The sequence below is a fragment of the Triticum urartu genome, unplaced genomic scaffold (assembly GCF_003073215.2).
Source record: "Triticum urartu cultivar G1812 unplaced genomic scaffold, Tu2.1 TuUngrouped_contig_3937, whole genome shotgun sequence".
NCBI lineage: Eukaryota > Viridiplantae > Streptophyta > Magnoliopsida > Poales > Poaceae > Triticum > Triticum urartu.
Genome location: NW_024114489.1, coordinates 1 through 27,462, shown reverse-complemented (window position 1 = coordinate 27,462; position 27,462 = coordinate 1). Strand labels below are relative to the sequence as shown.

The following is a 27,462-nucleotide window of genomic DNA, read 5'->3' as shown; positions in this document are numbered from 1 at the left end:
CTTCACAGAGACGTGTGAATGTGTGAAAGATACGTGTGAAACACTTGGCACGCTTTACACAGCCCCATGTGTCAAACGCTAAAAAGACAAGGAGAGAGTTGGCCGGAACACACGGGACTAAGTGACGGTTTTCTAAATACGGTAAAGCAAAATTCACTGACCGTATTTGTGCTGGGTGTTATATCACGAGTGATATACTCAGGAAAATTTATCCTCACGATAATTGACGTTAAACAATAGCTGACTCGTACTATTGGAAATTTCATGTACTTTCAGATATGGTGGTGGAGGCAGCTTAGTAGAATTTTTCCAGCAGCGTCCTTGTCAGGACTGCAGCAAAGTCCCTGTATCCCATGGAAAATAGACAGGAGGTTTGGAAAATTTGTGTTATGACACTGACAAGTTCTAACTCTTTGAGAGTGACCTCACACAACGCAAGCAAAGTAGTCCGGCACTAGTGCAGAACTGAGCAATAGTACCGGTTTGTAAGGCCCTTTAGTGCCGGTTCCATAACCGGCACTGAAGTGTGGGTACTAAAGGCGCCCCCCCCCCTCCTTAGTACCGGTTCAGCACGAACCGGTGCTAAAGGGCAACCACGTGGCACGAGCCAGCTCCGGGGGCCGGGAGCCCTTTAGTACCGGTTGGTAACACCAACCGGTACTACAAGGTTTGGGGTTTTTTGGTTTTATGATTTCTTTTTCATTTAATTTTGTGTTTTTCATTTAATTCTTTTTCGTTTGCTGGTATTTTACGATACTACACACTGTACACGTTATGCATATATATATATATATATATATATATATATATAATTTCTAGTAAAACCAATCATATATATATCATCAAATGTCTCACAAACCACCATATTAATTCACACATACACACATGTATAGCTATATACAATTTCTCCTACATGTTGCCTTCGGAGCCAGTGGCATTAGCCTAATTGGTGCCTTCGGAGCACGATGACAATTGGAAGTGGTTCATGGGGGCGGTAGCGGGTAATGGTATTCTCCCTTCGGATCTATGACCTGGTCGAGCAAAAATCCCGCTATTTCCTCTTGAAGTGCTTGTACGCGCTCTGTTTCTAGGAGCTTGTCCCGCACCTCTGTGAATTGTTAAGAAGGAGATCAATATGCATGTTTACTAGTTGTGTGACTAGATATCGATAATGGTGTAAAAATTGTGAATAGTGTTCTGACAAACGTACCCATTCCTGTCTTTGAGATCTGCTCTTTTCGGACGCCATCATGCGAATGTTCTCGCAAACACAGTATGCACACAGATCAGTCCCCTGCGCCTGCTTTAGGGCCTTTACGAGAATGGAATTTGATCAGATAATAATTAATCAAGCATGATAATTAAAGAGATGGCAGCTAGCTAGCTAGCTAGTACTACTTAATTACTTACCTTGGGTCGAAACCATTTCAGCTTTTGTTTCCATTCGCCTTTAGTGACGCTGATGAACCTTGCCCAAGCCCTGCCCGCCGACAAAGAAAATGAATAAAGGGGTTATTAAATAGTTCATATCATGAAATGACGAACTAAATAGGCTGAGATATATTGTTAATAATGATTAAAATTACCTGTTGACTATCCCAAACAAGATGTTATAGTCAGTATTTGCTTTGAGTAGTGAGTCCAGTATTTCAACTGTTCCGGCGTCAACTTTAATGATACACAAGATCCAGTGAAATCTGCATGCACACACGTTTGCATGTCTTAATTAAGCGGGCATATGTAAGCAAAAATATGTAGCTAGCTAGTAGGCAAAAACAGAGAATTTGTAGTACAAGAAAGTGTGACTCACTGGAAGTTGTAAGGAAGTAGTATATCTTCATTGTATTTGAGGCGCTTCAAGAACTCTAGCATGCTGTCCTCTACATGCTTTTCATGATATGGATCTATTTTCCATGTGTATTCATTAACGGTGTTTGGGTCAATGAACCCAATGCCATAGCGTCCACCTTTTTTCATTTCATACATCTTCATCCTGCATAATACCACAGAAAAGAATATAGTGAGGATAATTACAGGTAATGATTGATCAAAAGGATCACTACAGCTAGCTTGAGACTTAAATTACAGAAAAAAATCACTTACAGACAATAGCAACTGACGATAGATTTGTCGAGTGCGTCTTGATTGTATAATTGAAACAGTTCATTATACTCAACGGCCACAGCTTTCTGATGGTAGTAATGATCCTTCTTGACTTCCACCATGAGGGACTCTCGATTGGAACTCTTGGTAATGTCCATGTACCATTGATGCAATTCATACATTCTCGTTGGGAGCTTCTTGACCTCGTCTGGCTTGACCAAAGGTTCGCCCCGGACATATTTCCGTTTTATTTCCTCCTCTGTAAGCACATGCATGGGCTCGATCTCGAGGAGTTGTCCAACAGTGATGTTGAGAATTTCAGCCTGCGTTATATGCTCCTCGGTTATTACCACATTGCCCACCTCGGGAACGTAAACTGTTTGCCCACAATAATATTGGGCGCGCGTACTGTCACGTGTTGTTGGCACAACAAGCGAGGGGATCGATTGCGCCGCCTGTTCTCCCAGCTGGGGAACGGTTTTCCCGCATTTTTTGACAGCTGCTTGTTGTTTGCTCGAGCTCGAGCTCGCCTCCTTCTGTAGACGTGCTCGATTTAACTTCCTGATGTGGCGCTCATAGTCTGTGTCAACAGGCTTGGGAGCTGGTGGTTGAGCCATACGAATGAAGTGGTCAATCTTTTTCGCAGGCACTTTCTCCCTTGGCGGCGGTGGCGGTTTCGGTTCAAAATGGGCGTCCACTTCTGCCCGCACTATGGCATTGGTTTACTCCTCGGTCCTGTCGTAAGCCCTCTGAGGAAGAGGAGTAGTGAGGCTTGGACCATATTTATTTCGCTTGCCTCCGCCTGTACTTCCTGTACTACCTCGACTCGTACCGCTACGCACCATAGCTGCGGGGTGTCTCTTCTACGATTGCTGAGGCGGCGGAGACGGCTAACGGGGCTGAGTTGGATGAGGAGGAGTGGCCTGAAGCTGTGCCGGACTTGGAGGAGGAGTGTCCTGAAGTTGTGCCGGACTTGGAGGAGGAGTGGACGTCTGACGCTGTGTCGGACTTGGAGGATGAGTGGCTTGACACTTTGCCGGACTTGGAGGAGGAGGAGTGGCCTGACGCGTTGGTGGACTTGCAGGAGCGGGAGTCTGCTGACTCGGTGGCGGACTTCGACGAGGAGTGGCCTGACGCGTTGGTGGACTTGTAGGAGCGGGAGTCTGCTGACTCGGTGGCGGACTTCGACGAGGAGTCGGCTGACGCGGTGTCGGTGGCCTTCGAAAGATGATCCAACTCCATTATCGTCGGCTCCGTTCAGACATGCCTTCGTCGAAACTTTGCCTGTCTTCGGGTCCAACTCCCCCCCATGCGCATAGAACCAAGTCCTGCACCTGGGGGGCCAGCTCCTAGTAACCGGAGTGACACCTGCATCCTCCATCTCTTTCTCAGACTTATCCCACTTAGGCATTGCCACCGCGTAGCCACCTGGCCCCAGCTTATGGAACTTATCCTTTTTTCGGCATTCTTCTTGTTTATTCTCGACCGTTCTCTTAGCTAATTCCGAATCCTTGAATTTCACGAAATCGTCCCAATGAGCACTTTGCTTCTCTAGTGCTCCCTCGAATACTGGAGTCTTCCTTCCTCCCTTGACGTACTTGTCCCATACACGATTCTTGTGGTTGTTGAATGCAACCGCCATCTTCCTAAGAGCAGCGTCCTTGACTTTCTCCACATCTGCTTCTGTGAAATGATCTGGTAGGGTGAAATGTTCCATGAGAGAATCCCAAAGCAGACTTTTTTGTCTGTCGTCGACAAAAGTAAGATTTGGACGTGGCTTTGCTGGCTCTCTCCATTCTTGAAGGGAGATCGGGAGTTGGTCCTTCACAAGAACTCCGCACTGACGAACGAACTTGTTCGCAATCTTCTTAGGCGCTAATGGTTCGCCATTAGGTCTGATGGCTTCGATATTGTACTTTACGCCCTCCTTCAACTTTTTGTTCGGGCCTCGTTTCGTCCTGTTGCCTGAAGATTTGCTCGATCCGGATGGCTGAAAGAAGAAAGATCGATTCGTTAATATATCTTTAAGTCATTTAAAACTTGTGCTGATCACCAGATGCCTGCTTATATAAATATATATACCTCGCCGGTCTTTGATGTTTCGAGATCAACATTTTCTTCGTCATCATCATAATCATAGTTCATGACTTCATCAATTCGGTCGTCGCGATCGAATATCATATCACCCTCCCCGGTGTTGTTTAGAAATTCGGAGTCGTCATAATCTTCTTCATTCTGATCATCATCTGGCCTGTGAGGATGGCGTATCATATCGAACAGGGCCTGTTCTCCCTCTCTGCCGGTATTGTCCGCCATAGCTTTTATTTAACTAATCCAAAAGAAATATAAAACAATTTAGTATTCAAATTACATCGTCTCGAATAATAGATATAATCTCGAATACATCGTCTCAAATAATAGACATAATCTCGAATACATCGTCTCGAATAATATATAATCTCGAATACATCGTCTCGAATATTATATATTGAATACATCACTGGCTAGGTAGCTAATAAAGATCGAATACTACAGAAGAATCTAGGACACTCGCGGTTCCTGCGGCGCGGGCGGTGGACACCCAAAGAGAAGGAACCCTCACAGGATCATAGCTGAAGTGAGATCCCTGAAGAAACTGCCAGGTATTGGAGAACCTGCCGCCCTCTAACGCAACCATGTAGCGATGGACGTGCTCGTCCTCCTCCCTAATACGGCGACGTACCACCTCCGGCGGGGCCGGCTCCCTCCGCACCAAAACTGGCCCACGCGAACGCCACCAAACAAGATCAGGGTCGGCGACGGGACCCGGGGCTGGGTTCCTCATCAAGCGGCGCGCCCCTCCAGGCAGCACCTCCCAGTGCAGCCCGGCGGAGCCCAGTCCCGGACATGGGTCAGCCGGACGTCGTCGCGGACGGGTCGACGGCAAGGATGCGGGCCAGGCATCGTCCAGAACAAATACTAGCTATATGCCCGCAAAAAGTAACATTTTTTTAATGATTGGATTTTGATAACTAAAATTTCTAACATTTCTATATAACTAACATTTCTATAACATTTCTAACAATGCTATATAACTAACATTTCTATAACATTTCTATAACATTTCTAATATTTATATAACTAAAAAACAGAAAAAAATTATAACATTTCTATATATATAAGTAACATTTGTATAACATTTCTAATATTTCTATAACTAAAAAAAAGAAAAATTTCTAACTTTTTTATAACTATTTCTATAACTAAAAAACAGAAAAATTTCTAACAATTCTAACTTTTTTGTAACTATTTCTATAACTAAAAAACAGATAAATTTCTAACAATTCTAACATTTCTAACAATGCTATATAACTAACTATTTCTATAACTAAAAAAAGAAAAATTTCTAACATTTTTATAACTATTTCTATAACTAAAAAACTAAAAAAATGTATGTGTGTGTGTGCTCACCGGCGAGGCGAGAGGCGACGGGGGGGCGACGACGGGGGGGCGGCGACGGGGACGGCGACGGGCGCGGCGACGACGGGGATGGCGACGACGGGGACAGGGACGGGGCGGCGACGACGGGGACGGGGACGTACGGGCCGGGGCGGCGACGACGGGGACGGGGACGTACGGGCCGGGACGGCGACGACGGGGACGGGGCGGTGACGACGGGGACGGGGCGGTGACGACGGGGACAGGGACGACGCGGGACGGGCCGGGACGGGGCGGCGGTGACGACGGGGACGGGGACGACGGGGCGGCGACGACAGGGACGGGGCGGCGACGAGGGATATGGAGACGGGGGCGGCGGGCGACGGGGCAGAGGAGAAGAAGTAGATGAGAAACTGAAATTTTTGAAGTGTTTTCTTATATAGGATGGTCCTTTAGTACCGGTTGGAGCCACCAACCGGTACTAAAGGCCTGTTTTGACCAGGCCAAGCGGCGGGAAGCGCACCCCCTTTATTACCGGTTGGTGGCTCCAACCGCTACTAAAGGCCCCCCTTTAGTACCGGTTGGTGCCACGACCCGGTACTAAAGGGGGTGCGCTGGCGCAGGTGCGGTGCGGCAAGTTTAGTCCCACCTCGCTAGCCGAGGGGCGTCCGCACTGGTTTATAACCCCCCGTGCGGTAGCTCTCTCGAGCTCCTCTCCAAAGCAGGCCTACTGGGCCTACATGTTCTGTGCTGCCCTATGGGCCTACTGGGCCTTTGCGGGCTTGCATCCTGGCCCAACAACAGGTTGGGTTTCTAGTCGTATGCAGGCCGCTCTGGCTCAATAGGCGGGCTTTTTTATTTTTTTTGCTTTATTTATTTTTGAGTTGTTTTTTTGTGTATTTAGAGTTTCTTTGTGAATATTTTTGCTTTAGGTACAAAAAATTACAAACTTTCTGTTAGTGCCCGTAGTTTACAAATTTGAATAGTTTAAATTTTGAATTATTTGAAATTAGTGTGAATCACTAGTTTGTGAATAACTTAACTTTAAAAATCAGTAAAGGCATGAAAGAATTTGTTTGCACATAAAATTTCTTCGCGTTTCAAATGCCAAAACACATAACTACCCTAACTATTACAGAGATTCCCTCTTGGGTGTGAAACACAGAAGAAAGTGATGATAGTGAAGCTGATCACATCCCAGATCTTTGGGTGTGAAACTTTTTCTTCACGTGTGTCCCTTTGCGCCGTAACCATGGAAAATCTTCATCATTTAACGGGATGCTCGGATCAATATTCACTGTGAATGGAGCAATTTCATCAAACTTTTCATAATCTTCTGACATGTCTGTCTTGTCATCCACTCCCACGATGTTTCTCTTCCCAGAAAGAACTATGTGCCGCTTTGGCTCATCGTACGATGCATTCGCTTCTTTATCTTTTCTTTTTCTTGGCTTGGTAGACATGTCCTTCACATAGAAAACCTGTGCCACATCATTGGCTAGGACGAATGGTTCGTCTGCATACGCAAGATTGTTGAGATCCACTGTTGTCATTCCGTACTGCGGGTCTTCCGTTACCCCGTCTCGTGTCATATTGACCCATTTGCACCGAAACAAAGGGACCTTCAAACCACGTCGATAGTAAAGTTCCCATATGTCCTGTATATAACCATAATATGTTTCCTTTCCCGTCTTGGTTTCTACATCAAAGCGGACACCACTGTTTTGGTTGGTGCTCTTCTTATCTTGGGCGATCGTGTAAAATGTATTACCATTTATCTCGTACCCTTTGAAAGTCATTATATTCGAAGATGGTAACTGGGACAGCAAGTACAGGTCATCTTCAATAGAGGTGTCATGCATGGTACGTGTCTGCAACCAGCTGGCGAAACTCCTGGTTTGTTCACGTGTAATCCAGTCATCAGACCGCTCCGGGTGTTTGGAGCGTAGCAAATTCTTGTGTTCATCCATATACGGAGCCACCAAGGCGGAATTCTGTAGAACTGTGTAGTGTGCTTCAGTGAGAGAATGTCCGTCCATACATATTATTTTTCCCCTCCTAGCATGCCTTTTCCATCCAGTCTTCCCTTATGCCGCGATTCAGGAACACCAATCGGCTTAAGGTCAGGAATAAAATCAATACAAAACTCAATGACCTCCTCATTTTCATGGCCCTTGGAGATGCTTCCTTCTGGCCTAGCACGGTTATGAACATATTTCTTTAAGACTCCCATGAACCGCTCAAAGCGGAACATATTGTGTAGAAATACAGGACCCAAAACGTTAATCTCTTCGCATAGGTGAACTAGGACGTGCATCATGATGTTGAAGAAGGATGGTGGGAACACCAACTCGAAACTGACAAGACATTGCACCAAATCATTCTCTAACCTTGGTATGATTTCTGGATCGATTACCTTCTGAGAGATTGCATTGAGAAATGCACATAGCTTCACAATGGCTAATCGAACGTTTTCCGGTAGAAGCCCCCTCAATGCAACCGGAAGCAGTTGCATCATAATCACGTGGCAGTCATGAGACTTTAGGTTCGGGAACTTTTTCTCTGCCATGTTTATTATTCCCTTTATATTCAACGAGAAGCCAGACGGTACCTTAATACTGAGCAGGCATTCAAAGAAGATTTCCTTCTCTTCTTTGGTAAGAGCATAGCTTGCATGACCCTGATGTATGCCGTCTTTTCCGTGCATACGTTGCTGGTCCTCCCGTGCCTCAGGTGTATCTTTTGTCTTCCCATACATGCTCAAGAAGCCAAGCAGGGTCACACAAAGATTCTTCGTCACGTGCATCACGTCGATTGCGGAGCGGACCTCTAGGTCTTTCCAATAGGGCAGGTCCCAAAATATAGATTTCTTCTTCCACATGGGTGCGCGTCCGTCAGCGTCATTCGGAACAGGTTGTCCACCAGGACCCTTTCCAAAGACCACCTTCAAATCCTTGACCATATCATGTACATCAGCACCAGTACGGTGGCGAGGCTTCGTCCGGTGATCCGCCTCACCTTTGAAATGCTTGCCTTTATTTCTTACAGGATGCCTGCTCGGAAGAAATTGACGATGTCCCAGGTACATATTCTTCTTACAATTAGCCAAATATATACTGTCGGTATCGTCCAAACAGTGCGTGCATGTGCGGCATCCCTTGTTTGTCTGTCCTGAAAGGTTACTGAGAGCAGGTCAATCACTGATGGTCACGAACAGCAACGCCTTTAGGTCAAATTCTTCCCCCATGTGCTCATCCCACGCACGTACACCTGTTCCATTCCACAGTTGTAAGATTTCTTTAACTAATGGCCTTAGGTACACATCAATGTCGTTGCCGGGTTGCTTAGGGCCTTGGATGAGCACTGGCATCATAATGAACTTCCGCTTCATGCACAACCAAGGAGGAAGGTTATACAAACATAGAGTCACAGGCCAGGTGCTATGGTTGCTGCTCTGCTCCCCAAAAGGATTAATGCCATCTGCGCTTAGACCAAACCATACGCTCCTTGCGTCATCTGCAAACTCCTTCCCGTACTTTCTTTCGATTTTTCTCCACTGCGACCCGTCAGCGGGTACTCTCAACTTTCCGTCTTTCTTACGGTCTTCTCTGTGCCATCGCATCGCCTTGGCATGCTCTTTATTTTGGAACAAATGTTTCAACCATGGTATTATAGGAGCATACCACATCACCTTGGCAGGAATCTTCTTCCTGGGGCGCTCGCCCTCGACATCACCAGGGTCATCGCGGCTGATCTTATAGCGCAATGCACCGTATACCGGGCAAGCGTTCAAATCCTCGTGCTCACCGCGGTAGAGGATGCAATCATTAGGGCATGCATGTATCTTCTGCACCTCTAACCCTAGAGGGCAGACAGCCTTCTTTGCTTCGTACGTACTCTCGGGCAATTCGTTGTCCTTTGGAAGCATATCCTTTATCATTACCAGCAACTTTCCAAATCCCTTGTCAGATACACCATTCTCTACCTTCCATTGCAGCAATTCCAGTGTGGTGCCCAGCTTTTTCTTGTCACCTACGCAATTCGGGTACAACAATTTTTTGTGATCCTCTAACATGCGCTGCAACTTCTTCTTCTCCAAATCACTTGCGCAGTTTCTCTTTGCATCGGCAATGGCCCGACCTAGATCATCAATGGGCTCATCTGATGCCTCTTCTTCAGCTTCTTCCCGCATTGCCGGCTCAGCTTCTTCCCGCATTACCGGCTCAGCTTCTTCCCCCATTGTTGTATCATCGTATTCAGGGAACCCATGGCCAGGATAGCTGTCGTCGTCCTCTTCTTCTTCATTGTCTTCCATCATAACCCCTCTTTCTCCGTGCTTAGTCCAAACATTATAGTGGGGCACGAAACCAGACTTAAACAGGTGGACATGAATGATTCTTGACTTAGAGTAATTTTGACCATTCTTACAGACAACACATGGACAAGGCATAAAACCATCCGCCCGCTTGTTTGCCTCAGCCGCAAGCAGAAAAGTTTGCACGCCATTAATGAACTCGGGAGAGCATCGTTCATCGTACATCCATTGTCGGCTCATCTTCAATACACAGCACCAAAAACACCAACTTAATACAAGTTCATACATAAAGTTCATACAACACTTAAATGCAACAAACAAATAACTCTCTAGCTAAAGCATTTAAATGCAACAACAAATGCGATCAAGATCGCAACTAAGGTAACAATTGATCCAACAGCATAATGATACCAAGCCTCACTATCGATGGCATATTTTCTAATCTTTCTAATCTTCAAGCGCATTTTCTCCATCTTGATCTTGTGATCATCGACGACATCGGCAACATGCAACTCCAATTCCATCTTCTCCCCCTCAATTCTTTTCAATTTTTCTTTCAATTACTCATTTTCTCTTTCAACTAAATTTAACCTCTCGACAATAGGGTCGGTTGGAATTTCCGGTTCACATACCTCCTAGAAAAAATATCTATGTGGGCATAATTTGTCATAAACACGAAATGCAACTAGTTTTAAAAGAGAATATATATACCACATCCGAATCATAACAAGGACGAGGGCCGGCGGGGACGGATATCAAAACCATGGCACTATGTATAACAAACAACGTACGGGTAAGATAATTATACGAGTAACTATATATCCAAATCACACAAACATTAATTTTTATATAAAATTTCATGAACAAGAGGCTCACTACAAGGTGGTGCCGGCGACGGGACGGTGCGGGCGATCGACGGTGGTTACGGCGGAGATTTTGAAGGCACTAAGTAAACCACACCTACATATGCAAACTAAGTGTTATTTTTGACCTCAAATTGCATATAAATCAAATACTAGCACATATAATTCCTCCCAAATTACTAAACCCACAAATTAAATACCATATAAAGCATTGCAAGAGCTAATCTAGCAATGAGAGATGAAAGGACAAAGTTGCTAACCTTTGTGATCATTTGAATCGATGGGGACCTTCAAATCTTGACAAATTTTGGGCAAAATGTGTGATGAGCTCGAGAGGAAGAGGGGAAGAACAGAGAGGGAGGGGAAAGGGGAAGAACAGAGCGAGCTCGGCGGGTGGACGAAGGGTTTATGTAGGACGACCTTTAGTACCGGTTCGTGACACGAACCGGTACTCACTACCAGAAACCGCAATATTTCTGTGGGTTGGAAACCGACAGGAAAAGAGCCGAACCCGACAGGGAAAGTATTTCCCGTCGGTCACCCGTCAGGGAAAGCCGACAGAGATAGCTTGACAGGGAAACTTGCTTTTGCCTGTCGGCCGACCGACAGGAAACATTTCCCTGACGGTGACCGACAGGAAAATATGATTTCGTCAGGTATAGGGTATCCAGGAGTATCCGTTATTTCCCTGTCAGTCCGAACTGACAGGAAAATTCGCAACATTTCGCTGTCAGTTCATCACCGACAGGAATACTCATTACATTTCGCTGTGAGTTCGTGCCCGACAGGAATTTGTACATGTCACAACCAGAATTATTAGTCCTGTCGGCCCAAAACCGCCAGCAATGGATGGTGCGGCTTAATGATCCATTTAAAATATGTATACTGCATCTATCAACACAAATTATACCATGATGATCCTTGTGCCAATCACTACCATAAATTGGACTGATAAGATTTAGTTTTGCACATCTAAGTACATAATAGTTCTCGACAACAAAAGATAAATTGTTCAACTTGCAAGTTGCAAGGATAAGCTTCAGTGCATTACAAACAAAATACAACATACTTCACAGAAGTAGATAACCTGCCTCTAGTGTCTATTGCAACTTCCAAAATGCTACTCTGTTACCAACACCACCATTAGTTCCAAAGTTGTGTTACCCTGCTCTAAGTCAACAAAGGCACTGCCCAGGTTACTACCACTCTAAGTCTCGCTTTCGTGGTTGTTGGAGTGAAGGTTAGTTGCACCAATAGCCATGTCGCCAATATTCCCATTGGAGTTGTCACCGCCAACAGTTCCACCCAAATCACCATCACCAGTGTTGTCATCAAGCGCTTGGGTTCCAATTTGAGATGAATTAGTGCCCACCTACATAAGATTATTTATTTAGACAGACCAAGAGAGGTTATGAAGCAAACCAGAAAAGGCTTCTCAATTAAAAGTTGCAGTAAACCATCAGGTAGAAAATATAAATGATAATAAAACCAAATGGCCTTTTGTGAGTAAACCATCAACACATCCATTTTGGACAGATTTGGCCAACAACGTTAGTAGTAATTTTAACTAAGAGAGGATGGTCAGAATAAACAATGAACATCTACCACAAATGGTGTTTCGAACAGATTTGGCCAAGAACTTAAGTATGATAAATTTAACTAAATGAGAGTGATCAAAAATTGAGATCCTAGAAAAATAGAATGAATCATGGTGTAAATTCACTTAAGTTGGGACTACATGTGCATGCCGGAATCAAGATGCACTCCCACAAGCATATCTCAACATATTTGGGGGGGGGGGGGATTGAGAGGAAGTAGTGCCGTCTATCAAGCTAAATCTGTATAAAGTACCTTACCAATCAATAAGATCTAAGATATTCATGACATGGCTAATGGCTACTCAAATAACATAATACTCTTTATTTACAATGGTTGGCTGACCATCAGTTTGAGAAAAAAGTTTCAGGAAGTAATGTACTTACATGTGGTTGGAAACTTTCTCCTTGGCGTAGCTCCTCTGGTAGTTCTTTTCCCATCTCCTTAAAAAGGGCCTATGAACAAGTATGCAACATTAGAATAGCTGGTTTGAACAATCAATCTGAAACATGTGCACAAATTTGCAAGTACCAAGAAAAGTCTTCCATGCATATCCACTATCTTTTGAAGGTTCTCATTACGTCGCTTCAGTTCTTCATTTTCTTGAATAGCTCGTCGCTTCAGTTCTTCGTTTTCTTGAATAGTTCGCCGAAATGATGCTAAAGATAACGGCCTCAGTTTCTTCTCTCCATGCACGATCTGCCATTTAACAAATTATGTGTTGAAAATGGAATAGATCAGCTATTTGCTTATTTAACCTCAACATATCATACTTAATATGAGTTATTTAGCAACAACAATACATATATAGCAATTGGAAGCAAACAGATGTACACATAAGATAAAAATGTAATGCTGAAAGTTTAATGCTTACCAAAGACTTGCTGAAATAGTGAAAAATATGGAGTCACCAAGCTGGCTAAGAAACTCCCAAAATCCACTAGCAAATCCAAGATCTAATCCTATTACACACAGCATAACAATTTAAGATAATTAGCATAAGGATAGTAGGAAATGAAAAAGAAAGAGCTCAAAAAACAATCACATCAACAAATAATAAAAACCTTTGGTAAGCATTATCAGATCAGAAAACAAGACATGCATAGAATATATTTGAGAAATCAACCAATATTAAACGACAACAAGCATGTAGTACTGACCACTACCTTGACAATCAGCAGTTTAACTATGTTTTCTTTCTCGTCAACAAGTGAAATAACTTCAGAAGTCCTGTAACCTGGGAGATGTAAGCAAAAGATTTGACTTTGATTTTGGTATTTGGTAGTCTAATCAGCAAGACAAAGTATTTGATAGTCTACTAAAAAAACAAGTGCCAAATCAGGATAGGCATACAGATTTGTATTTTTTTCAGCACAAATCTGATAGGGCCTAATACTATGCCGTGGATGGGTAACTACCACAATCCCCAAGTCTATCAAATCCATCTTATTCCTACATGGATTAGGCATGTACTACCAGCAACGGGGATAACAACCACAACCCCGAACTCTATCAAATCCATCTTATTCCTAGATGGATTAGGCATGTACTACCAGCACAATGAAAGATTCGGCCATATGGGCTCCTCCGCCACTTACCACAAACAAATCTCATATACCATATGAGCGTCACCTGTATAGGAAAGGGTGTTACCTAGATTGGAAAGGGCGCCGCTCAGGGAAGGATGCAGTGGTCGAGTGACGGCGGCCACGGGGTCGTTGACGACGACCCTCTTCCGGACGCCGCGGGAAGCTTTGCCGGCAACACTTCGGAGGCAGCAGGTCGTTGGGCTACTGACCAGCGAATCAGGCGGAGGGGGTGGACGAGAGGATGGAAGAGGCAAGGGATTTGGGGGCGGAGGGGGCGAACGAGAGAATGGAATAGGCGAGGGATTTGGGGGCGCAGCCGACGGCGAGGGATTTGGGGCGCAGCCGGCCGCCGGCCGATGCAGAGAGAGCTAGGTTGGAGGGCTGAGATTTTGGGGAGAATGTTCGTGAGTGAGCTAGGTCTGGAAGCGATCTGGGGATAGAGCCCATATGTTCTTTTTTTTTGAGAAAAACGGCGGGCTCGAATTGGCAAAGCGGCGGGACATGGGCTACCTTTGGCGCGAATTAGATGAATCAGTGGCGCCAAATGGGCTATTCCAGTGGGCCGAGAACCGACCGACAGGTATATTATTAGTCCTGTGGGTCGATGGATGAGCGCACAGGAAAAGAAATCTATTCCTGGCGTGCAGTTGCGGCCCGACAGTAGAAGCCCATTTTCCTGTGCGCTAACGCGGGCCCGACAGGAAAATAAGAGACTCACAGAAATATTTCAGTTTCTGGTAGTGACTAAAGGTGCTGGAGGGGCCCAGACTGACATCCTGCCACCACTCTCATTAGTACCGGTTCGTAGCATGAACCGGTGCTAAAGGTTCGCCACGAACCGGTACTAATGAGAGCGGCCTGGCTAGCTCAAATTCAAACCGGCACTAATGTGCTTCTCGTTTGACCATTTTTCTACTAATGCGGGTTACCGAGAGAAAATAGATTCCCCCATGCATGCATCTGCTGTTGGTATAGTTGGTGATCATAGTGCATCCAAACTAGCCTTCAATGTACACGTGTAGTATTGGCTATTAGTTTAGCTAGATTTCAGTCTACTGACTTTTCGAGTTTGGGTCAGTCGATTTTTGAATCATGGAAGGAGAAGGAAGGGCCTCGCCGGAGAGAAGGAATGGGCTCGCCGTCATCACCCCATTATCTATCTTAGGGTTCAGGATGGGGGCAGTGGTAGCCGGCGGTGGTGGGGATGTGGCCGGAGAAAAAACTCGGTGTTGGGGGGCCCTAGAGGGATGGCCGGGGCGGAGGAAGACCGGCGGTGAGGGGGTGGTTTAGGGAAGGGCGGGGCGGCGAGGCGGTCGCGGGAGGCGGTGGCCCGCAGTTAGGGTTGAGGTGGATCGGCGGGTGCGCGAGAGGAAGAAGAGGCAGGAGGTTGAAGATGAACGACGTCCGCTGAATTTTGATCAAACGGTTGGAATAGAAAAAGGAGAATCGACTTACCCTTTTCAAATTTCAGTCGACTGTCACCTAGCCGCTCGGTTGTGTATTATGGTAGGCCATCACCCCACTTTACGTCACGCCGCTGTATAAAGGACGCATGCAGGCTTGTCTTTCTCTCTTTTCCTGCTCACACTACAGTTACGACATAAACTGTCTCCGGCATTATCTCTCGTTAGAAATTCAAATATTAAAAAATAGAGTTTTTATTCGATAGATATCAATGAATTAATATCGCACAAGCAAATAAAATGCTAGTTTTCCTATGTGTAGAGTCGTTCTGGATGGGCAGAAGAGGATGACTTTTGCGTTGCTCAGCCAGCACGACTGACGTATCACTGTTCCACTGCTAATGTTGACGCACGATTTCTAAGATGGGTTGATTGGTGTTGTACGGAGCAGTGCCAAGAAAAAGCATTGGAGTAGTTTGTCCCGTGCACGGAACAAACGCTGGCTGGACCATGCAACGGGAGGTCCCGTGCACTTCGCCTCAGGTGGAAATGGTACGAATGGACTGACAAGGATCGGCCCTAGACCAACACTGAGATCCCTTGTGATAAGGATGAACTTGCTCTCTTCTCTGCATCCACTGTGGTTTCCGTCGGGAACAGAATTTCTGCCAGTTTTTGAAACGATCGTTGGCTCGATGGAAATGTGCCATGGCTCCTTGCTCCGGATGTCTTCAAGCTCTGCTCCCACAAAAACGTCTCTGTCCATGATGCAGTCTCCAACAACAAATGGATGCTGTGCCTCCATCAGATTTCCTAGATTACGCAACTCCGACAGTTTGCTGACCTCTGGACTCGGGTGCAACAGGTGACCCTGGATCCACTAGCAGGCAGATGATGCATTTGGAATATAATGGCAATGTACTGAATTGACACAGAATTGTCATACTGATCTCTTAAAGCAGCACTCGTCGACCCATCTCCTTCTTAATATGATGCATCTACATTTAGTTTAAATTGGTAAGAATCCTGTTTAGACCACTTGATTATTACTTTGACACCCCTGTTTTGCATGACAACATTTCCTTTTCTGGCAATTGGTCTGCCTTGTTGCATGAGGACAGAACCAATATGTTGACCTGATGCATCTGTTTAAAAAGTAAATGGTAGGGTCAAATCAGGCAAAGCCACAACAGAAGCAGTGACCAGACAATTCTTCAATGTTGTGAAGGCCTCAATTTGAGCATCTGACCACTGGAATGAATCTTTTTTAGACAGTCATGACGTGTCCTAGAATTGATCCAATAATTCTTGACAAATCTTCTGTTTCGGCAGCCATACCAAGAAAACTCCTCAACTGAGTGATAGTCTTAGGTGCTGGCCATTCTTTGATGCAACTATTTTCTGGGGGTGTGTAGATAGACCCTATCCTTAGATAACATGCCCTAAATACTCCACTTAGATAGTCTTAGCACTTATTCATCATGTTAACTTGTGAGGTTGATTAATTGGCATGTCAGACCGATTAATCCGTTGTTAGGCCGATTAATCGTTGTTGACCCATTAACTTGTGGGCAAACAGAGCCCAAAATTTTGCCCTATAACCCCTCCCATCCCCCTCTCGCTCCTCAGTAGCTAGGGTTTGACCAAACAGTAGCATATTTTGGTATATTACATAGTTGAGAACATGATAGTATGGTATAATACATAAAAAACTAGATATATGTTGGCAAGTTCCTATTTAATCCACCGATTAATGGTGTACCGATTAATCTAGTTAATAGGCGGATTCAGCGATTAATCTTTACTCCCAAGCCGACCGAGCAGCTACCAGTTACCGATTTCCTGAACAATGGTTTCTTCTACTTTTCAAGTTCTTTAAAAAATATTTTCATTTAAAATGTTTAGAATTTTCATAAAATGTTCATCTTTTCTAATTTGTTAATAAAATTTTAAAAAGTTCACATTTAAAATTTTGTTTGGGAATTTCTGAATATTTTAGTGTTTTTCAAAAATTGTTTAGGTATGTTCAAAATTTTCACAACTTTAAAAAAATGTTTGGGATTTCAAAAAATGTTCATGTCTCCAACTTATATTCGGCACTTTCAAACATCTTTTTTTCAGAAATTGTTCAATTTTTTCCAAAAATGTTCGTGTTATGTTCATGTTTAAAAAAAATCATGAACTTTAAAAAATATCCGTCTTTCCAAAGTTTGTTTGGGTATTTCAAAAATTGTTCGCATTCCCAATTTTTTTGAAATTATAAAAAAAAATCATGTTTTGAAAAAGTGATCGCGTTTCAAAAACATTTCATGACTTTTAAGAAATGGTCCGCTTTATAAAATTGTTTCTTTTTTCTTTCTTAAAATCGGTTCAGGAATCCGAAAAGTGTTCGCGATTCATAAAACATACATGTTCTTTTTTCCAAAAAAAATTGCGTTCGAAGTTTTAAAAAATATTCGAATCTGTGTTTGGTATTATCCTTATGGGTTTGCGCTGCTACAAAAACAAGAACTCTCGCTAGCCGAATTGGTTGTAGCACGTCCTCTATATCAAGAGATCTTGGGTTTGATGCTTCGCGCACGGGAGTTTTTTTGGAGCGATGCTGTACACTAGGATTATACATTTCCGTCGGTGACCCGCCGTACATATGAAAATGGGTATAATTTGTAATTCCTCTATATTGCCTTTTATATGTTTAGTGAGGAGGGTTGAATCAAAGCGCGGCTCTTTCGTTCTTGTTTTCTACCATTTTCAATATTTTTTGGTACAAATTCCTGCCGCAGCCCGTTGGGCATCCCCTAGTTTCTACAGTGCTCCCAAGCGTGGCATAATTGTTGTTTTCTTCGCTTGTATTTTTAATATCAATGAAATACTTAATGGATGATTCCATTTTTGCCCTACTAAGTAGAGAAGATAAGATAAAAGTACAACCGTAAGCATGGGTTGTCTCCATGGAACATCGAAGTGCTGGATCTTAGCTCTAGGTGTTTCACTACCGAATACACATCAAATCGCCAACTAGAAACTCCGCTTTAAGCTCGAGCTGTGCGGCACCATAAACCGCCACCAAAGCCCAGTTAAAACCATCTATCTTAGACTTGACTCAAAACTTCACCGCGAAGTCGCCCATCACTACACTTCAGACTTCAAGCGAATCGCATTTCACACCTAGTAAGATACCATAAAGATAATTGTATCATCAGGTACTGAAGGATTGTATCATCAGCATACTGAAGGATTGTACCATAAAGGAAAATCGCATCATAACACAAGCTTCATATTTCTTGCCTTGGCCAAGCCATGCTCCATAAAGATGATTGTATCATCAGCGTACTGAAGGATGGATACACCTCCATCAATAAGATGAGGTACCAATCCACCTACTTGACCATTTTCCTTAGCCCGTCCTATCAAAATTGCTAACATATCCACCACAATGTTAAACAGTATAGGGGACATCGGATTTCCTTGTCTTAGGCCTTTATGTGTCTGGAAGTAATGACCTATGTCATCATTAACTTTAATTCCCACACTACCTTTTTGCGTAAATGATTCAACCTGTCGGCGTCAGGCTTCATCAAAACCTTTCATACGCAATGACTGTTGGAGGAATGGCCATTTGACCTTATCGTACGCTTTTTCGAAATCCACCTTAAAAATTACTCCATCTAATTTTTTGGAATGGATTTCATGGAGTGTTTCATGCAGGACGACCACCCCTTCAAGGATATTTCTGTCCGGCATGAAAGCAGTTTGGGACTATTGCACCACAGAATGCGCAATCTGTGTGAGCCTGTTAGTCCTGACCTTGGTGAAAATTTTGAAACTAACATTGAGGAGACAGATCGGCCTGAATTGCTCAATTCTCACAGTATCCGTTTTCTTGGGAAGCAGTGTGATAGTCCCAAAATTCAAGTGAAACAATTGAAGCTGTCCAGAGAACAGGTCATGGAACATAGGTAGTAAATCCCCCTTAATAATGTGCCAGCACTTTTTATAGAACTCTGCCGGGAATCCATCCGGTCCGGGAGCCTTATTGTTTTTCATCTGTGCAATAGCATCAAACACCTCCTTCTCCGAGAACGGGGCAACCAGAATATCATTATCGTCAGCCGATAGCTGGGGCACATCCTCAGTCCTGGACTCATCGAGGGACACACAATTATCTTCCGGAGGTCCAAATAACTGCTTATAATAGTCGGTAATATATGTTTTTAGGTTATCCTGACCTAAAATAGTGCCCTCGTCTTGCTCAAGCTGAAAGATACGCTTCTTTCTGTGCTTGCCATTAGCTATCAAATGGAAGAATTGAGTATTCGTGTCCCCTTGGACCACTTTGCGGACTTTAGCACGCAAAGCCCACTTCAATTCTTCTTCGCGGAGCAGTTCTTTCAACCTCTTCTCCACCTTATTTTTAACCTGAAGCTCAGCTGGCGATAAAATAGTGGATTCGGCCTGTATGTCCAGGGCCTATATAAGAGTAAGGAGTCTATCCTTTTCAATCTTATACACACCACTGAGGTGCTTAGCCCAACCCCGTAAGAAACTTCTCAAATGCCTAATCTTATTCTGCCAACGCTCTATCGCAGTCTTGCCTCCTACACCTCTATCCCATTCCCTGGCGATCAAGTCCACGAACCCCTCACGTTCAAACCATGACATCTCGAAAGAGAAGGTGTTCTTGTTACCCACGTGGTTCGGCTCCCCTGAGTCCACGAACAATGGGGTGTGATCAGATATTCCCCTCGAAAGAGCTTGCACCGTAACCAGAGGGAACTTTTGTTCCCACTCCACGCTCGCAAGAACTCGATCAAGTTTTTCATAGGTAGGGTTTGGCAGAGCATTAGCCCAGGTAAACTTTCTACCAGAAAGCTCTATCTCTCTTAGATCCCAGCTTTCAATAATGGTATTGAACATAAACGACCATCTGCCGTTAAAGTTATCATTGTTCTTCTCCTCTCTCCTCCTGATGATATTGAAATCACCTCCAACTAAAATTGGAAGCTGTTCTGACCCACAGATTCGAACAAGGTCCGCCAGAAACTCCCCTTTAAGCTCGAGCTGTGCGGCACCATAAACCGCCACCAAAGCCCAGTTAAAACCATCTATCCTAGACCTGACTCGAAACTTCACCGTGAAGTCGCCCATCACTACACTTTGGACTTCAAGCGAGTCGCATCTCACACCTAGTAAGATACCACCCGATCTTCCTCGCGGAGGGAGGCAATGCCAATCGAAATCAATACCACCCACAAGAGAAGAAAGAAACTGGGGCGCAAAGTTATCTCTACCCGTCTCCGATAGAGCAACAAAATCTAACCTCTGCTCTAAAGCTGCCTCAGCTAGGAATCTTCTTTTAGCCAAGTCCTTCAGACCTCTGCTATTCCAAAAGATTCCTCTCATATTTCATCATGGAATTTTTTAGTGGTTCGAATCCTAGCACTCCTACGAACTGCGGAATCGGGATAGATCTTCCTTTTCCACTTACGCTTAGGTTTACTAGGCTCTGTCGCCCGATCCTCATAACCAGTTTCACATATATTACTAGCATCATTCTCTAGGGGTACATCATCTTCCTCAGAGTCATGATTGGGGGGTGCTAGATCCGCACACAAATTATCGAGCACTCTAACCCCTAACGCATCAATCTCATCATCATTCATTGGTTTAACTGCTGCAAGATTACGAATAGTCTCTAAGGCACGTTCCGCCTCCAAATCTAATAGATCATTTACCGAATTGGTAATCTCACTATTCGTAGCACCTAGTGAAACTCCTAATTGATTTGCATTATTTATAATCTCCTCATTAGAAAAATGCAATAAGGAATTAGATAAGTTGACGGACATACCAGAAGATAATGCAGCCTCCTGAAGCTTGGCCTCCCTCATAGCGCACCGCTGCTGCATATCATCCACCTTCGAGATGTCGAGGATGCGAGCACTCATCCGTCTCCCCTCGGAGATAGGGTCCGGGATCCCGCCAAACGCGACAACCTCCTCCCTAGTAAAACCTGGCACAGAGTCCCTCAAAGGGTCTACCGAGGTTACCAGAGAAGGCGTCTGCGGGCTCCCGAGCCCCTCAGCTGGGTGCCCCACACCAGGGACCCCGGCCATGGGTATGAGCGAAGAGGGGATGGCGGGGACTGCCTGCCCGCGCCCTCCTCCCACCCCACCCGTCGGCTCAGACGGATGAGCCATCGGTGAAGGAGAAGCGGTCCTCCTGACCGTCGGGGAAGAAGGAGGAGCTAGGGCCTCCTGCCCCAGCACCCCCCAACGCAGCTGCTGCCGCGGTGGTTACCGCCACCACCGGAGTAGCAGGAGCCGAGGCCGCCTGCCTCGGGCTCCCTCTCCCAGCACCGGCCGACCCCCTCGGGGTCGGCGTCACCGACGCCACCGAGATTGGGATGGGGATGGGAGAAGGCGAGGCCACCTGCCCCGAACCCCCTCCCCCATGACCCATCTCGCCCGCAGTCACCGACACCGGAGTCGCGTCCACGTGAGGCGCCAGGACAAGAGAAGCACCCTCCGGCCTCCTCTCCGTAGCTCCAACCAAAGTCCTTGCCGACCGTCCAGCACACAATCCAGCATCCCCCTCGAACTCCAACGGAGGGAGCGTGTGCTCAAGATAATCATCAGAATCTACCCGGTCACTCCATAGTCTGGGAGGTGCCGAGGCTGGCTCAAAGGACCCAAAATGCAGAGTTGTCATGGGCACCGCTGGTGATGCTGCGGGCTCAACCCCGGTCCCATCCCCAGGCAACTGAGTAGCTGGGTGAGAACCGTGAGACCCCTCTCGCGTGGGCTCATCTGACGGTGCCCCCTTGGCCCCCGCATTTCCATCACTGTCGTGCATGTCAACATCGTTACCATTAACCGCATCAGCAAATAAATCAGTGTCCTCAAACTCGATCTCTAGCGGGAACACCTCTCCCCTATAGGTCCAGTTGACCTTATCAGGCACGAACTCAATATCCAGAACACTCACTAAAAGCCGGGCCACCCCATGGGCACGTGTGAAAGCCATATCGACTTTTTCTGTCTTCTCAACCAAGATGCCCATACTAGCCACCACTCGAGCATCCTGCAAAGGCTTAGATGGAGCCCCTCTAAACCACAACCAGACCTGCATAAGCGGCTTCCCCTTAGGCTCAACCTGCTTCCACTCGTGGAACTCCAGGATACACTTAGTACCGGGGACTCTGCACAAGCCAAAGCTCAACAATCTCTGCAAATCATCCATAGTTGGGAAATCAACCTTAAAAACCCTGTCCTCGATGAGCACCAATTCCCATCTAAAATCCCCGGGGGCCAGCTCCTGAAGCCTCCTCACAATCTGTGCCTCAGTCACCTCTCCCTGGGTCGCTTTCACAATCCCGGTAGTCAAGCTCAGGGTATCCTCCGGGACCTCTCTCGCCGCCGGGGACTAAAAAAACATGAGCTCAGCACAATAGACTCCATAAATATTAAGCGTCGGAGGCAGGTCACGCAACAACGGGCACTCCCCCGAGTCATGTGCAGGCTTGCCACACGACTCACACAGTTGGGCCTCACACTCAGCAATGAAGTGGCCCTTCTCACCACAACGGTAACAAATCATCCTCTCCTTCTTACGTGCATATTTGGACGCCCTCTCGGCATCAGACCTGTCGGTAGCCTCATCCACCGTCCCAGCCTCAGGAACCTCAACACTGGCCAAGGCATTCACCACCTCCATCGCCTGGGGAGGAAGCTCAGTGCAAGTATGGTCGGACTCCACTATAGACGCCGCAGGATCAACTGCCCTGGGCGGGGGCGGTCGGCGAAATCTCCCACGGCCCCCACCCCGACCACCACGATGGCCACGAAAGCCTCCTCTCTGACGGTGATCTGGGCCGGAGGCCCCCTCGACAAAACCACCTGCCGGGCCAAGAAACGGTCTCTCAGCAGACCCGTCGCTTTGCCAGGCAAATCCACGACCTCCTCCCGTGGAAGAGGATCCTCGGTGCTGTCCGTCACCATACGCATCATACCCATCATCCCCCCACTGGCCTCGGGGCGGATCCTTGGGGTCTCTGTTGCTAGAGTTCGGCCTCGTCTGTGTTGGACCCGCGCAGTTTTGAGTCGGCCTTGTGACATAGTGGGGCGGAGGTGCGGCGCGAGGCGGACCACTAGAGGGAGTCTGCACCACCCCAAGGGCAGTAGCACCACAACCAGCCGGAGCCACTCCGGCCACGCCCGGCGCCGTCGGCCGCATGCCAGCACGACCCGCTGTCGGTATAGCTCCGGGCGCCGCACCCGGCGCAGGCGGCCTTGGCCCACCCCGCCCTGCAGCAGGGAGCTGCTGCCCCGGTGGCCGGGCGCCCTAGAGAGTAGCGCCCCGGCCCGGAAGACCTAGCGCCCCTCCACCGCCCGCCGGCGGTCTCTGTCCGGGCGGCGCCAGGACACCTCGCCCAGGCCCTGCCGCCGCCGGCGGAGCTGCCCCGCCCCTTCCCACCGCACCGGTGGTCTTCCCAGCAGGCGGCGGAGCTGCCCCACGGCCGGCCATCGTACGGAGTGGAGGGATCCTCCTTGCCTGACTAGCCCTGCAAGCCGGGAAACCTCGCGACCCAAGCTTGCGAACCCTTGAAGGAAGGGGCGATGGCGCACGACAGAAATCACGCTCGCCCTCGTACGTGCATGGGGCATCGATAATGATACGGGCAGAAGAGCCTGGAGCAGCATGGGCCTCATACCCATCTGACTCCGGCCCAACTTCACGCAGGCCCAAATCTGTCCGAACCGGCCCAGCCGCACCCAGCAGCTGATTCAAACGAATCGACCTCGCGGTCGAGATCTCGGTCGCCGCCGCAGCCATGACGGGCGGCGCCGACGCCTGCCGACCGGCGTGCCGCCTCGCATTCTTCCGCTTCTTCACCGTAATCCAAGATTCCGGTCTAATCATATCAAATAATGTAAGATTTGGAAGACTCACCTTAGGAATGGGTCCTTTCCAGGGACGGATCGCCGACGCCGCCGTCTTTCGATGAACAACGCGCCGGATCATCTTGATCTTCTTGCCCACGTGAAGACCGATACGCGCCGGATCGTCCGGTGGTAGAACCTGATCGATCGTCATGGCCACTTCATCTTCGCAATAGCCTGCATGGAATAAATCGCAAACGAGATCTGAAGGTGTCGGTGAGGGCGGCGCCTCCGCCGGAGATGCATCCCCATCGTCGTCCGCGTCTTCTTCGTCGGACTCGGCGAGAGCCCAGAACCGCCCGCCGACGCGCCGGCGATCACCGACGGCGGACGGCGCCGTTGCGGTCGGGTGCATGGTCGCCCGCCCAGTCGACCCTGACCCACCTTTCCGATCAAAGATAAATCAACCACAGGATGGATGGAGGATGAGGAGGGGTACACAGGGCACGGGACGGGGTCGAGAGATCAGCGAGTGGGATCTCCAGCCGCCATGGATCTCTGCCTCCAACCTCTCGCCGCTCGAAATGGGATCTCCAGTCTAGTTTTAGTGAAGATGAAAGGGTATGTGTATGAAAGGGTATCTTTTTTTTCTTTCAAAATAAAGGAGGTGAAACCCCGGCCTCTGCATCATTGTGGTGCACATAATTATTTTTTATTATTTTTAGTGAAGATGATGCAAGGCAACGAGGTCAAAGTCATCAACAAGAAACATAGGCAGCTACCATCGACCCATTGCAAGATATGAATTTAACAAATATGACTAAGGGTGTGTTTGGTTGAGTTGTAAATTCTGAAAAAAGCTGATGTAAGTTGTGAACTGTGAGAAAGCTGTTGTGAGCGGAGAACAGTGAAAAAGCTACATGTTGTTTGGTAGACAACTGTGAAAGCATAGATTTGGCTGGAATTGTCGGTAATGCATGCCCACAAGAACCTCCGTTTGGAACCTAGATCTCTCACAAGGAGTTGTAGTCAAAAGTACTATACTTGCGTAGGTAGGTGAATAGAGTAGTGTCTGTGTCTCTTTACTTTTATGCGCTCTTTCTTCTTCCCTATAGACGCAATTTGTAGGGTGTCTTTGTAGAGTGCTTAGGTGCTTGCACCACTTAACCGATGTACCCCTCCCTTGAGACAAGGTGCATAAGTAGCGTAGATCCGCATGAGTCTTGCGGAGTAGTCATATACTCACCCTTGCTATAATCACAGTTTCAAAGGGTTACTACTATGGTGCTACAACGTGGACTACTATGATGATGAGTAGATAGGAAACCCCGAGCGGCAACCTGACCGAGATGTCTTGGGGACCAATTGGCTGGACTAATTTACCTTTTGCTCTTTTTTTTAGAAAAGGAGGATGACCCCCGGCCTCTGCATCTGGGAGATGCATACGACCACTTTATTGATTATTCTTGAGGACCTGACAAAGTATTACAACAATGTGCCTGAATCCACCATCTTAATAACATATGCCGCTACTCCTATGCAAAATGATGAAGGGGTGCTAGCTGGGCCACTACCCAAACCACTCACCTAAGCCTAACATCAAAAGCCGGAAGCCGAAACTCATTCGGAAGCCCCAGCCAAGCCACATACCGGGTCTGGGGCACAATCCGGTCAGACGCACTCGTGTGTCGTCGCCGCCATCTTCCGCAGGTTTTCAGATCATATTGAGGCTTCTACCTTGTCTGGCCACTCTGCCATCGACGTCACCATGACGCCAGACAACAACCTCCTCTTGCGCGAGCCCATCTCCGCACGTCGGGCGCCGAGTCTCCACAGCGCCATGCCATCGATCTTCGCCACCATCAAAGTGTGGGATGAAACACCGCTCCACCATCCCTCCAGCCAGCACTTGCTCCAAGACGATGCCCCCAGAAGGGAAAGCGATAGAACGTCATCATCATCCGATCCGGAAGACCCAGATCTGGGGTTTCCCCCTGAGCACCCCGAACCTGATGGCGCAGACTGCCAACGATGCCTCAACCATCGGTAGTAGCTCCACCAGACAAGCGTCGCCTACGTCGCCGCAGCCTCCAAGATGAAGCTGACCAGAATGCATGTGTCGACACCGAACCGCCGCCACCTCCACCGCCGCTTGAGCAGCCCCCGAGCAACGCCTTCAGGAGGGAGCACGCCACCGTGGTGTCGTCGTCGCTTGGAACAGGGGGGTCTGAGGTTTTCACCTGAGCTCCTGGGAGGGGTGGAAGGAAGGAGATCCTCTCCGAAGCCTCCAATGAGGGAAGCAACACCCAAAGGCACTGCCATCGGAGTGGCCGCCACACCGGCCAAGAGATTCCCCTGGAACCCTTCCAGCCACCGGATCTGCAAGGCCAGCACCCAAGAACGGTGACCGAAGCCACCAAAGGCCGGATCCGCTGCAGATCGGAGTAGATCGGGGTCGAGGACGAACATCACCATGGCCACCAACATCCAGCGAGGAACCGCCGCCGCAGCCGAAGCCCACCACCTCCCCGCCATCCACATAGCCAGGGAAGTGGCCCACCTGACCACGCCGGCGCCGCCCGCTGCCAAGCAGCGCCGCGTGCCACCAGCCATGGCCGCCGCCATGGATCCGAGCCGTGGCACAAACGGTCATGTTGGACAAAGAAGAGAAACAACACTGCTTGTGTGCTGAGACAAAAGTTTGCACCAATCTAATAATAATTAATCGTGGTGCAAAACCTAGATGTGCAATACTTCAATTTTGTCTAGATGTTCCCGCAAAAAGAAGAATTTTCTCTAGATGTGCTTTAGTAAATCTTTTTTTTAGAATAATCTTTTCTTTTCTTAATGAAGCGACCTGCTGTCGAACAAAGGTGGCAACCACAAAGCTAGAGTTGGTAATGCACCACTAAGTTGTCTTGTGCGCTAAAGTTTAGATCTAATTTGTTATAATAATAAGAGAAGCATGATTAAAGGAACGTCCGCAGTGGATGCTTTGATTCCTCTCCTTGAGGCGAGTGCTAAAAAGAAGCTGCAGTCAATGGTGATACCGACGTCCTTGCTTTCTTGGTCGTCACCCATGGATCATACTTTATTACCGATCAGGGGTCTCAATCCATTTAAGACTGGCCATAGTGGGAGTGTGACTTCAAGAGTAACATAAGTTTCAACTCAGCAGAATTGCCTATAGCACTGAGTTAATAAGGAGAAAGGCCAATTAAGTAACTTAGCTAGTTACTCTAACATCACATATCCCAATACAATATGAGTCTATAACCTAGTAAATAAAGTTTT

General features: G+C 47.0%; 1 long non-coding RNA gene across 1 annotated transcript; it reads right to left on the bottom strand.

Annotated features, from left to right (window-relative positions):
- Nucleotides 1-12,987: 12,987 nt before the first annotated feature.
- Nucleotides 12,988-14,292, bottom strand: LOC125527453. Its single transcript, XR_007292117.1, has 3 exons — nucleotides 13,948-14,292; nucleotides 13,461-13,531; nucleotides 12,988-13,256 (listed from the first exon to the last, which is right to left on the bottom strand). It is a non-coding gene; the product is annotated as an uncharacterized LOC125527453 (long non-coding RNA).
- Between the last annotated feature and the right edge of the window lie 13,170 nt (nucleotides 14,293-27,462).